At 41.2% G+C, this 13,805-nt stretch overlaps 1 protein-coding gene across 5 annotated transcripts in view; it reads left to right on the top strand.

The window, feature by feature from the left end:
• Positions 1-13,805, top strand: part of RAD18 (RAD18 E3 ubiquitin protein ligase) — a 130,231-nt gene that overhangs the window by 77,948 nt on the left and 38,478 nt on the right. The gene's annotated exons all lie outside the window — the stretch shown is intronic.

Below are 13,805 nucleotides of genomic sequence, written 5' to 3'. Positions count from 1 at the left end.
GCCAGTCTTTCTTCGGTCAGTGTCTGGAGCAGTTTCTCAGTGTGCTTTGCTGCCTTTTGCTTGCTCTTTACAGTGGTGGACCTTTAAGTAAATGAGGGCTAGTTTGAACATTTAGACTCAAGCCTGATTATGAGTTAGCACCTAGCAGTGTCACCCCAGGAGGAGCATCAGTAAGGAATTGTCACTGTTCCTCTCTTGTGGTTTGTTCTGCCTACCTGCTAGCAATAGGGAGCTTTGGATTACTCTCTTCTCTACATCCAGAACAGCGATCCAGGCATCCCTCATCCAGCTGTGTGGGGGAAGAGTAAGGACACTCTTCCTGCTCAGTTGCATCTAGGCTAGGGATGATCTAGCCCAGGGATGGGCAAACGTTTTGGCCTGAGGGCTACATCTGGATATGGAAATTGTATGGTGGGTCGTGAATGCACATTAAATTGGGGGTTGGGTGTGGGAGGGGGTGAGGGCTCTAGCTGAGGGTGCGAGCTCTGGGGTGGGGCCAGAAATGAGAAGTTCAAGGTGCGGGAGGGGGCTTGGGGTGCAGGGGCTGGGTGAGGGCTCCAGCTGCGGGTGCAGGCTCTGGGGTGGGGCTGGGAATGAGGGGTTTGGGATACAGGAAGGTGCTCCAAGCTGGGACCAAGGGGTTCGGAGGGCGGGAGGGGGATCAGGGCTGGGGCAGGGGGTTGGGGCACAGGAGGAGGTATGGGGTGCAGGCTCCGGGCGGTGCTTACCTCCAAGCAGTTCCCAGAAGCAGTGGTATGTCCCCCCTCTGGCTCCTACGCGGAGGCGCGGCACCGGCCAGGTGGCTCTGCACGCTGCCCTGTCTGTAGGTGCCGCCCCTGCAGCTCCCATTGGCCTCCGTTCCCAGCCGGTGATAGTTGCAGGGGTGGCGCTTGGGGACGGAAGCAGCGTGTGGAGCCCCCTGGCTGCCCCTATGTGTAGGAGTCAGGGCGGGGGACATGCCACTGCTTCCGGGAGCCATGTGGAGCCACAGCGTGCATGGAATGGGTCAAGCCCCCAACCCTGCTCCCCGGCTGCAGCTCAAGGGCCAGATTAAAACATATGATGGGCCAGACGCAACCCGTGGGCGCTAGTTTGCCCTCCCCTGATCTAGCCCTAAACAAATATTTACATTTGGGCAGCTTCAGTGTTTGTAGTGTTCAAGGTATTTTCTGTAGTAGATATTGGGAAGGAGCACCTCGATTCATTTTAGGGAAAACGGGCATTTTTTTGAATAGTCATCTCTGTATTTACTGTTACATATACTGTAAGCTTAACTGGCTGCCCCAAAGCTTTCTTTTTAAAGTCAAAAAAGGCTATTGACATTGGAAGTCTTATTTACCAGAATACATGCAGTGCATTAGATTCAACATAGTATAGCATTTTCTAATTGATACCTGGGATTTAGATAGGTACGATGTTAGGAAAACTTTGCTCGACCATGATTTGTACCTCTTATTACTGTTCATTTATGCTTCATATGAATTAAACTCTTAATCGTATTTGAAGGAAGATGCAGGGCAGATTCTTTATACCCTTCTGTCCTTCTGTGCAAGATGTTGGTAATGCATGGTGGAATGTAATAGTATGGTAATGTAAAAAGAAAAGGAGTACTTGTGGCACCTTACAGACTAACAAATTTATTTGAGCATAAGCTTTCGTGAGCTACATCCGATGAAGTGAGCTGTAGGTCACGAAAGCTTATGCTCAAATAAATTTGTTAGTCTGTAAGGTGCCATAAGTACTTCTTTTCTTTTTACGAATACAGACTAACATGGCTGCTACTCTGAAACCTATGGTAATGTAGTTAGCATGAAATTAAAGTATCTCGTCTGATTCTTGAAACTATTATATAATAGTTCTGGTTATTATATAATCATATAAGAGTAAATGGAGCAGGACTTTAAGAAAAAAAGAATAATTTAGCTCTTTGATTTAAATAGCATTAAATATTTTGTGGAAGACCATGATTTTTGTGAGTGTTGCACTTTTTTTGATAACAGGATATCATCTAGCAATAGTCAGTGCAGTACATTTAAAAGTCCAAACCTGCATGCTAAATATTTATAGGAGAGTAATATAGAGAAGGATTTTTGAGCAAATGACCCTTAAAGTTTAAAAGAATGTATGGTTTCTGCCTTTTTTTGTAATGAAGCACTGTACTCTACATAATTTAATTACCCCTATATTGTTATGTTCATAAAAACTTGTGTTTAACTAAATGATTAATACTAGTCCTTGAGTTTAACTAGTACTGATCTGCTGATATTATTCTAGATCTGCATACTAATGTTTTTAATTGAGGAAATGAGAGTAAAGGGCACTTGATGATATATGTCTAAAGATTTTTAATAAAGTATGTAACTATGGAGTATGACAGTAATTCAGACGTGTTCAGTCTTTTTTCGTCAATTGCTAAACCCACCCAAAGAACAAAATATAAGATGCCAAATGAACAAAACTACAAAAATGCATGACTTTTAAAGGATAATTTTTCCAACAGGTTTAAATGAAGTCGTGTATATAGCTTTCACGAACTGCTGTGTTCTGTATAAATAGTTGTGGTACAGTAACTCCTTGCTTAATGTTGTAGGTATGTTCCTGAAAAGCGCTACTTAAAGCAAAACGATGTTAAGTGATTCCAATTTCCACATAAGAATTAATATAAAGCGGGGGAGGGTTAGGTTAGGTTCGGTTCCAGGGAATTTTTTTTCACCTGACAAAAGACTATATTTTTTGAGGTGTTGGAGTTAGAGGGTAGGATATTTCCCAGGGAATGCCTTACTGCTAAATGATGAAGTAGCACTCGGCTGAACCCTCCAGGGTTAACACATTGTTGTTAATGTAGCCTCACGCTTTACAAGGCAGCAGGAATGGATGGAGGAGGCACGGGATGGCAGAGAGACACAGAGATACACACCGTGTGTGTGTGTGAGAGAGACACACACAGACACACCGTGTGTGTGTGTGAGAGAGATGCGCATTGCCCCTTTAAGTAAGCTGACTCCACTCTAAGTACACTGCCTTTTTAAGGTTTCAGAGTAACAGCCATGTTAGTCTGTATTCGCAAAAATTGGTTAGTCTCTAAGGTGCCACAAGTACTCCTTTTCTTTCTGCCTTTTTAAGTAGATCAGCAAGTTGAGACAGCAGTTGCTGCCCGCAAACTCCCTCCATCCTGAGCTCTGTTGTGTGCCCCCTCCCCCGCTCTTTGTGGAGATAGTTTTCAGCAGCAGGGGGAGGGGGACACCCTGACATTAACACCCTTCTTCTTCCCCCTCCCCTCTGCACAGCAAGCAGGAGGCTTCATTGGAGTCAGTGCCAATGCCAATTTAGCCGTGCCAATTTAAAGTTCTGAGCTTCTGATCCCTGGTATTAAGGCCTCATCCAAAGCCCGTTGAAGTCAGCTGGAGTCTTGGCATTAACTTTTTGTGCTTTAAATGAGGCTCCAATGTACAGATTTTGCAAAGCACTTAAGCATGTGCTGAAGTACTTTGCTGAACTGGGGCTTTTGTCTGCCAATTTAAGAAGCAGATATAGGGAGTGTAGGAGGCCCCTTTTCATTTAGAAAACATGAAGTTTACCAGATATAAACAGTTCTACTAGCCTGTAATCAAAATGTCTGGTTAAAGGGACACTCAGTTTAAAAAAATAATGATATGATCAAGTCTCTTGCTGAATTGGACAAATGAGCTACAGTCACTCATTGTGGATCCTGAGATGAGACCGAAGACCAATTTTGGACCTGCAGCCCTGTCCCCAAGTGCCACAGGTGAACACAAGTTTAGATAAATGTGCACTGCTTTTAGCTTTATGCCTTGCACAGCTCTCCTTGATTGCAGCAATCTATGAGCGCTTGAAGTCTTCCAGTCCAAAGTACAGAGGACTTGTTATGAACTAGGAGCTACCAGGTTTTGAGGTCAACATTGCAAGGTTGACCTTTAGAGTGTCATTATGTTGTTTTCTTGGCCTGCTCTCCACCCCCCCCGCCAAAAGTTCCAGTCTGCAATGCTCCATAGAAGAGAGCCTTTGGTATTTTATTGTTGGACATGCAGACTGCTTGACTGCACCATCTCAGCTGTGCTCTCACTATAAAGGTGTCACCACTTATGCTGTTTCAGGACTCAAGGACCTCGGTGTTTGGAATCTTGCTATTTAATACCCATTAACTACCATAGACATTGTATGTGCAATTAGTCCAAGTATTTTATGTGGCATTAATAAATAGTCCATGTATCTCAGCCATAGAAGAGTGTGGTATGACAACAGCACGGTAACATCAATTTTTGTTTGCAGTTCTGATACCGTGTTTGCTTCAAACACTATGGTGAAGTTTTCTGAAGGCATCTCTGGCTGCCCCAACGCATTTCATAATGTTGTCATCAGTCATTGCATTACATGAAACAAAACTGCATAGGTAGCAAAATTTTCCAGTGAGCTTCCATGGTACATCATCGATGGATGCACCTGGAGTAGTTGCAGTACTTCTCGGTTGAAGCTGGCCCATGACTTCTGTCATCTTTGAGTTGATAGTTAATCCAAAACGGTTTGCAGCACATACAAAGCAGTCAGTGAGCAACTGAATAATTGTCTTCATACCTTTCTGTCTTTGCACACAAGAGATGCAGCTTCAAGAAACCTCCATCCATACTGTAGAGCATATAAATGCCATACTCAATGTCTCTGAATGCATTTATTAGAACAGCTGCAAACATGATGATAATGAAATTGGGGCAAGAACACAAACTTCTTTTACTCCATTGGTGATGACAACAGGGAGCTGAGAATCAGCCTCAGTCAAGGACATAAATCTGAATTCCAGAATGAAAATATTTGATAATGTTGACCAACTTATTGAGGAACCAAATGTGCTGAGGACTGTCCACAGGCCATCTTGATTTACAGAGTAAGTTTTTAATAAGATTGACAAAAACTACGTATAGGTCTTGATTCTGCTCATGGCATTCCTCCTGAATTTACTGGGGTGCAAGGATCATGTCTGAAGTACCAAGTCCAGAACAGAAGCCACATTGGATTTCAGGCATTATCTCCTCTGCAAATTGAGCAGTTAGGTTTAACATGACTCGAGTATTTTTTCCTGCAGTGGCAAGGAGCAAGATGTCATGATGGTTATTGCAAGAAATGTGATTTGTTTTTTTTTTCGAGGTGAATAATGTTGGCTTCTTTAAGTTCCTGTGGTACAGCCTCCTGTTCCCAAAATCTTAAGTTGAGGCCAGTGAGCTTCCTGATCGGCTCATGGCCCCCACATCTGAAGATCTCTACAGGAATACCAGGTGGACCTGCTGCTTTGCCGTTGTGACATTTGCATGACAGCTTTTCATGCTTCAGAGGTGTTCGTTGAAATTGAGAGTTGGTCTTGAATTGGACGTTGTTCATGATCATGAAGTGCTGATGCTGACGTAGTGGACGGGCAGTTCAGAACCTAATTAAAGTGTTCAGCCTATCTTTTCTGAGTTTGTCCATGATCGGTGAGTAGTAGTGACTTATCTACATTGCAGATGGGGTGATACCAGATTGCAGGCCATACTTGGTCTTCAGCTCGTCAAAAGAAACAACCCACCATTTGGAGCCTTTTTGGTCTGCCACTGATTGAAATTGCTCAGCTTTTATTTTCCACAAGCTGTTGTTCATTTGGTGAAGCTTTAGCTTTGTACATAAATAAGCCATCTTTTTAATAGATGAGTTATTTATCCAAAATGCCGGAAGAAAATGCATGGATGTCAAGAATTGCTTTATCTCTGCGTCATTTTCATCAAACCTGTGCTGATTCTTCCTCTTTACAAAGCTGAGGACTTCTTTAGGCACATCAAACACTGTTTCCATACAGTAAACTGTCTGGTCATCTTTTATCTGACTGAGAGAGTGTGTCAAGAACTTAACATTTTTTTAACAAGTATTGTACACGTGAACTCATATTTCAGTGTGTGCGTGTTGAGCTTGGGTATTGGAGATGGATGACATCTACGCTGCTAAGTACCTAATACCCAGAAAGATGGACTGATTAAAGACATTGGCCATTCCCTCTGAAGCTAAGAAAAACGGAGTCCCCCTTTAAAATAAATAAATGTAAAGAGACTAGCTCTTTTTTTTTATTTTAGCTTTTTCTTTTTTCAGGACAGTTGGTTTTCTTTAAATTTTTTTATAGTCAAATCCAAACTCTAGTCAATAAAAGAATGCGTTACTGCTGGCAGAATGCCTATTATTCCATTGTAGTAGCCAGCCATGAATAAACTGAGCCAGACTTGGAAAGTGCTTCAGACTGATGTGATCTGCACTTAACACAACTTGAGAGCAACTCCAACAAATGAGTTCAGACCCCTATTGCTGTAGTTCTCAACTTTTCCATTACAAAGCACTTGAGTTTCAGAGCTTTATAGTTCTGCTATTAAAATTCACTCAGTTGAAACTTAATATGCAAAGTCTTAAGAGCAATGGTTTTTAATAAAGACAAAACAGAAAACAGTTGTGCAAAAAAGTTGTCTGTGGTTTTGGAAGCTGAATGAGATCTCAGAAGTTTGGCTCACGATGTTCGGTTAAGTTAGGTGCACATTTAAATCATATTCAAAAGGCTTGCTTGCTGGGGGAAGTAATCTGTACCTGGTATATATGGCTGGTGTAGTTTATTTCCCCACTTAGAGGAAATGGGGAACCAAGAAGTCACCATCTGATTCTTAATATGCTCCTGGAGCAGCAACTACGCACGGACCTTTGGTCAGAGCTGTGGGAAAGCCACAACTTAACTCATAGTGAAGCGGATGACTATTTTCTTATTTTTTAGGCAAAGGAGAGATTTATGATGTGAAGTAAAAACACTGCTTTCCAGTGAGTGAATTGGCAAAATGGCACTATAAGCTCTTCCATAAGGACAATAAGTGCTTGAAAAGTTTGGCTAACACAGGGAGTGGACATGAAATTGCCGTGTTCAGTCTCCTGTAACTCTCTGTATTAACAGAAGACCAAGTAATGAATCATGGGCTGGATTCTGATCACAAGGTGATACAGTTAAATCTGATGTCAGTTAACTGAGAACAAAATCATGACTATAATTTTTGTGTTTGCTGTTGGTCTCAGTTTAGTTACGTGAGTAATTATTTTGTGAAATAAAGGCTGCATCTTTGTTAATTGTTAGCACTATACCATACAGTGGAAATTAAAATAATGTGGTGACTGACTGGCTCAGCAGATTGGGAATGAGATAACAGTTTTTCCTTGTTAGTTGCTAGTTCAAATCCATTACAGGTTTTAGTGATCAAAAGTCATTACTCTCTGATGGCTCTTTTGTGGTATATGTGAAATTAATTATTAGGGCTTGAATCCCTGCTGCCTGGCACCTTGTGTAGTTATTGACGCTTGTACAAAGTAAATGCAAAGTGAGCATAAACAGCTATTAATCAGAATAGAAGTGTTTCGACACTCTGTAGAGGTGTAAATGATAACACTAGGTGTAAGGCAGTGAAAAGTTGGGCCCAAAGTTTCAGCCTGATTGAGTGTGAATGATCAGCATCTATAAAAGGAAAAAAAGTATTCTATCTAGCAAACTAAGGCTGATCGACACTGCCGAGTTTTGTCACCAAAAGGCAGCAAAGGATGAAACAGCAGAGGTGTACACACTGCAAAGCCACTTTTTGCAAAGAAACTCCTCAGTTGCAGCGCTGTAATAAAACCACCTTGACGAGAGTGGTAAGGCTTTTTGCGCAAAGGTTTTATCGCCAAAGTGCCAGTGTAGGCTGTGTCTACACTGCCACTTTCAGCGCTAAAACTTTAGTTGTTCAGTGGTGTGAAAACACCCCCCCCACGCCCCCGAGTGACAAAGTGGCAGGATAGACAGGGCTTTATCAATGGGAGCCATGCTCCTGGTGATAAAGCTATCACCCCTTGTTCGGGGTGGTTATTTTTTACGCCAGGAGAGCTCTCCCCGGTGATAAAGCGTGACTACACTGCCCATATAACAGCACTACCGTGGCCGCACTGTAATGTGGGCAGTGTAGACATACCCTAATGTAAACACCTTTCTTGCTTTTATTGCTGGTAATTGGCCTCCAGAGGCGTCCCGCAATGCCTGCAGTGACCGCTCTACTTTTTTTTTTTTTTTAACTCAGCAGCCCTCAGCAGCAGGCATGCGCCCTTCCTCTTTCAAAGCCCCCTTCTGACAGCCAGCGTGATGTGCTGCTCTGCTTCGGGAAACAAAGAGCAAATCATTAACGTGGAATGCTCCTGCTGTCTCACACTAGGAACACAGAGGCAGGCAGGGGTGGATGTGTGTGCATATATCCTCAATCTCTAGTACAACATATTTAACACAGTGTAAGGGTTGATTTGAGTATTGGGTTGAAAAAATCCACAATTTCAATTTTTTTTTTCCCCTCCAGAGCTCTGGTTACTATTTGGATTGATAGCTTTTTGTGAGTTTCAGTAGCTAATGTTCCCTAGGACAGTAAGTAACTACATAGTGCATTATGTGCTCAGCTTTACTTCAGTCAAAAACTATTTCAAAACCATGTGTAAAATATGCACAAATATTATGAATTTGTTATTGCTCTTGAGTGTTGCCCAATTTTTTTTCATTTTCGTACTGCTTTGCTTGTGACAGTGGCCTTAGTCTGCCCTAATTGGTAACAAAACCACATCTTTAAAAATCTTTCCTGTAAAGAAAGTATATCGTATCCAGGTACTAACCTGCCTCTTGCTCTGTCAGGGGGTGACTTTTAAAAGCTGAATCTTTTCCGTACAATCAGATATCACTTAGGACGCAAAGAAGGCCTCACCATCCCTGTCTATCATGCTGTTTCAATAACTTAATTTTTTTACGAAGATGGGTTGTTGGCCTATTGCTCAACCCCCAGCCTGGAGGTCCAGTAGACTGCTTTTCATCTGGCCATACCATTTTGACCTGTCTAGCTTGTGTGGCCATACAAGGAGTTAAAACTCACACCGGCATAGCTCTCAGGATCATTGGAACACACAAACCTTCCCATCATGTCAAAGTGCAGTCCGGAGGGAAGGACTTCTTTAAGTATTTTTTTAATGTATTTGGGACAATAGGGTAGGATTTTAAAATAACTACTCATTTCTTAGACCTCCAGCTATCATTCCAGCTAGCCTGCAATAGAGAGGGCCTGTTTCCAATCTCCCACTGCTTTTACTCTGGTGTAATGCCTGACTTCAGTGGAGTTACTCTGGATTTACTCTAGTGTGAGATCAAAATCAAGCCAGTAGTGTCCGCTATTGTTCTAAAACGGGAGAAAACTAATTTGAAACAACATTTCCAGCATTAGTTTCCATTGCGTAGAGTTACAATAAGGATTCCTGCTTTTTGTGTCTGGGTGTTGCAGATTTTTAATGAGACTTATCCTTTAGTTAGCTATATATAGAAAATAGCTGTAGAATTTTAAAAAATCAAATGAAATTAAGATCTGTGAAAAAACCCAATTACAGCAAACTTTCTCACGCCATCCAAACTCACTTTGTTGCTGAGAGCAAACAAAGCAATTGAAAGCAGTACACATGCACAGATTTCTCATAAATTGTCATTCTTTTGTGTGTGTCCATAGTACTGTTAAACTTATCTGTAGTGTTCCATTGCCAATTTCAGGCCAAAACCATAAAACTTCTTGTCTCACCAAAGAGAGATTACGGTTGTGCAAATATCTGTAATGAACTTTTGATAAGCCCGTAGGACTAATGACTAAATCCAGTAGGAAAGATAATCAGACAGATTAGTTAACAGCTTTTATCTCTTTCACTGTAAATCACTGACAGTTAGTTTTGGGTGTTCAACTTCCACATACAGTTCTGTATGGAGACCTCATTGGGAGAGTGGATCCCAGTGAGGTGATGACAGTATAGCTATGTGAAGCCAGTTGTGTATCTGCTCTATAAATCAAGTTTATATCCTTCCCCGGAGGTCAATCATGTTTCCTTTGTAGAATAATTAACTTTTAACTGACCTGAGGCATAAGCCATTGAGTTCTAAATCTACTCCCAAATGTATTCTAGAAGTTCTTAGTCTTCCAGCTGTCAAAAATGTTTTACTATCCTTGTGTTATAATGAAAGTGCACTAGATTTGTCCTTTTTAAAAAAGAAGGCGTTTGGTTGGCAAAATTTTTGCCATGTGAGTATTTAATATTGGTGCAAAGCTTGTACATCATCTATAATAATAGATAACTAGCACTTGTATAGCTATTCATTATTGGGTAATTTACTCTGCCAATGAAAGAAGGAAAAACAGCGATAATCCCTACTCCATATTTTGGACTCTATTTACCATTTAAAATTGCTCTTATTAATAGTGTTCATTATAGTAGTGCCAATGGGCCAGCCAAGTACAGGGTCCCTTTGTGCTATGTACTGGAAGTAGAGACACTCCTTACGTCAAAGATCTTACTGTCTAAATAGACAAGACAGACTAAAAATAGGGGCACAAGCAATGTATTGATAGCCAATATTTGTTCCACCACCTTATTTCCATTTTCTTTTGTTTAAATCATGGTGCGGTTTTGTTCAGAAGTGATCAGCTAGATGATAACATAGTGGTAATGTGATTAAAAGGCAACGTGGTAGAGATTTGAAGAGTATGTTGGAAATACGAAATTTGAAGCCTTCAGTCTCAATGTGTGAAATACAGAAGAGGCCAGCCGCCTCTGTTGCTGTTCTGTTTTCCTGGAAAGAAACGTTCTATCAGTGAAAAATCTTATTTTGAAATAAGAACTATTTTTCTGTCCTTTATATTGCCTTTTTAATCAGCTATTGATTTTCTATCATAGCATAACCTTTATTTAAAGCGATAATTCACTTCACAACATCAATATATTAGATACCCAGAAACCTGTTGTCTGGCTGTGTGCCTCACTGTGCATCCAAAATGTGTGAGCATTCATTATGTCTGTGTACCTCGTTACACTTCTGCTTACCCATATAGGATGTGGGCTGGTTATCACTTAAACCAGTGCAAAACTACAGTAGCACCACTGAAGTCAACAGTGTAGCATTGATTTAAGATCAGCATGTACATAACCACAAGATGAACACATAATCTCTGCCGTGCCAGGGTGTGCACTCAGACAGTGGTCCCTTCAGTGACAACAGAATTTGCTCTCATTAGACCACTAGGCAGGCCTGCTACTCCATTCTTAATGAGCTCTGTTGTGCCTGGACATTTACAGCATTTAAGATCCCACATACCCAGAATGATCTGAGATCCTTAAATTACCTGTGCACAGTGAAGTGAATATGTGACAGGCAACAATTACTTTGTTGTTTGTTTTTTTTGTTTAAGTATGCTTATTTGTTACGGGGCTAAAGGACACGGCAAATTAACTTTTTCTTTTTTTTTAGGAGCTCTGATGTATCTTTTTACTTTAGTTAACTTGCTCAGATTAGTTTAATTATTGCACAGTAAGAAACCAATTATTTCCTCCCCATCTCCCCAGCCCCTGAGTGTTGAATTCACTATAAAATCATAGGTTTCAGAGTAACAGCCGTATTAGTCTGTATTCGCAAAAAGAAAAGGAGGACTTGTGGCACCTTAGAGACTAACCAATTTATTTGAGCATAAGCTTTCGTGAGCTACAGCTCACTTCATCGGATGCATACTGGGCACAGGCCTGTGCCCAGTATGCATCCGATGAAGTGAGCTGTAGCTCACGAAAGCTTATGCTCAAATAAATTGGTTAGTCTCTAAGGTGCCACAAGTCCTCCTTTTCTTTTTATAAAATCGTAGTCCATTTGTTTCTGCAGCTCTTAGCTGGTACAATATGCTGGTGCTCTGTGGCAGGGCTGATGTTTCAATACCTGATTCAACAGTGTGTAAGCACGAGTAGTCACATTCAGAATTCAGGGATTGCTTGTGCTTACAGTTAAGCATGTGCTTAAGTGCTTTGCTGAATTGGAACTCAGAGTAACACAAGTGACTTCTACATAGGTCACGTTAAATCATTCCTCTCCTCTTAACTTTCCCGCTTGTGGGAAGGATGGAATTGGAGGGGGTGTCAGACATTTGTTTGTTTTGGGGAGGGAGGAGTCTTGGTCATTCACGGCTATCAGTTGCGTGGTTTATGTTTATGTAGCCATGTTACTGATTGTATACATTTGAACTCACACAACAGCCTTTGGAGCTTGTTTAGAATGCTGAAGCTTAATCTGGAGACAGGTTTCAGAGTAGTAGCCATGTTAGTCTGTATCGGTAAAAACAACGCGGAGTCCTTGTGGCACCTTAGAGACTAACAAATTTATTTGGGCATAAACTTTCGTGGGCTAGAACCCACTTTGTCAGATGCATGGAGAGTTACTGAGCCCACCAGGCAAGTGTCCATTTGTAAGCCAGATGCAACTCAAGTGGAGATCCCAGGTAGTCATGGAGCAGCTCTTTTCCCATTCTGCATCCTGTGGGGGAAACAGAATTCCTTCCCACTGGCCCCAATGGAGCCCTCTTGTGCCGAGCCCTATGACCAAGCATTGGTGCATGAGGGAGAAATTTACCCCATAATCACAATCACTGCTCTTAATTTCAGATAATGGTATGTCTATATGTTTTATATTATTTGTTAATTACAGATTCTTTATTCAGTGGTTCACAAATGATCCAAAGGAACCACTGGAAAAAGTCTAATGCTTCGCAGGAAACTTTGAAAACCCATTCTGCTTTGAAATCATTTTGTCTGTATACCTCCACTGGTTCTGCTTTTTATCTTCCCTTTTTATCATTATGACTGAGCACGTTTGCACAGACACACAAAGTGGGTAAGGTAATATCCCAAGCTTTCTACGGTAACACGGCAGGCATATTTGCATAAGAAGTCTCACTGCTCCATAGCACTTAATCTGATTTTGGTAGTTTATTTCTCCTCTGAAATCCTAATCCTTTTAGTGATTTCACAGTTATCTCTACAGCAACTAATCGTAATCTTTGCAATCAAGGATTGTACTTTCAGCGGAGGAATAAGCAGCAAGAAGAAAAGAATTGGTAATGGATGAACAGATTCTAATTTTACGTACATGTCTCTTGCCTTTTATTGTAATTTTTAAAAGGGAAGTCAGAAAAGGATATATGTTTGATTTGAGCACTGACTGGGACAGTGTTGCCTAGTATATTAAGCATTGCACTGGGATTTAGGAACTTCTGATACAGATTCCCAGCCACATATACAGGCCGCACACTAGCACAGTCATTCTAATTATTTTTAAAAATATGGCACTCTATCTCATTGAGATTCCATCCTGGTGCTGTGTGGAGTGTAAGAGGTTGTAGAAGGCAGGGGAGAACTGGCTTAGATTAGGCGCATTGGGAAACCTGGAGAGGGTTGGAAACGGAGCAAGAGGAGGTGTTGGAGCAGCAGTTGGCAGGCAGGAGGAAATATAAAGTGGATTATTTGTTTGGCCAGAAGGAGCAGATGCAGTGGCAATATGAATGTTGAGAATGAAGGAATCAGCTGGAGATTGGAAAGACGAGGTTCAGATGGGGATCACTGGGAAATAAAATTTGTGATGCTCCACAAAAGCAGCATGTTTTTGCTTTCACAGTGGCCATAATGTGATTAATTGTACGACACTCTGACATTTATCATCTGTTAGTATGAACAGGTTTTTTTTCATTTTTTCTCTTATTTGTGCTTTTATATTTTTGATCCAATATATTGAAATTATTTTTTTTAAAAGCTTTTCTCTTTAATGATGTTACATGATTTTGGTGCTTGGAGAGTTTGTTCACTATAACACGAACAGGTTCCCTACCCTTGAAAAAATCCTGTGAAATGATTGAGAGAGCTGGACAAGGAGTGGAGTTAAGCCAAAA

The sequence above is a fragment of the Eretmochelys imbricata genome, chromosome 7 (assembly GCF_965152235.1).
Source record: "Eretmochelys imbricata isolate rEreImb1 chromosome 7, rEreImb1.hap1, whole genome shotgun sequence".
In the NCBI taxonomy this organism is placed as follows: Eukaryota; Metazoa; Chordata; order Testudines; family Cheloniidae; genus Eretmochelys; species Eretmochelys imbricata.
The sequence above is the reverse complement of the archived record's forward strand: the minus strand, read 5'-3'. Positions and strand labels throughout refer to the sequence as shown.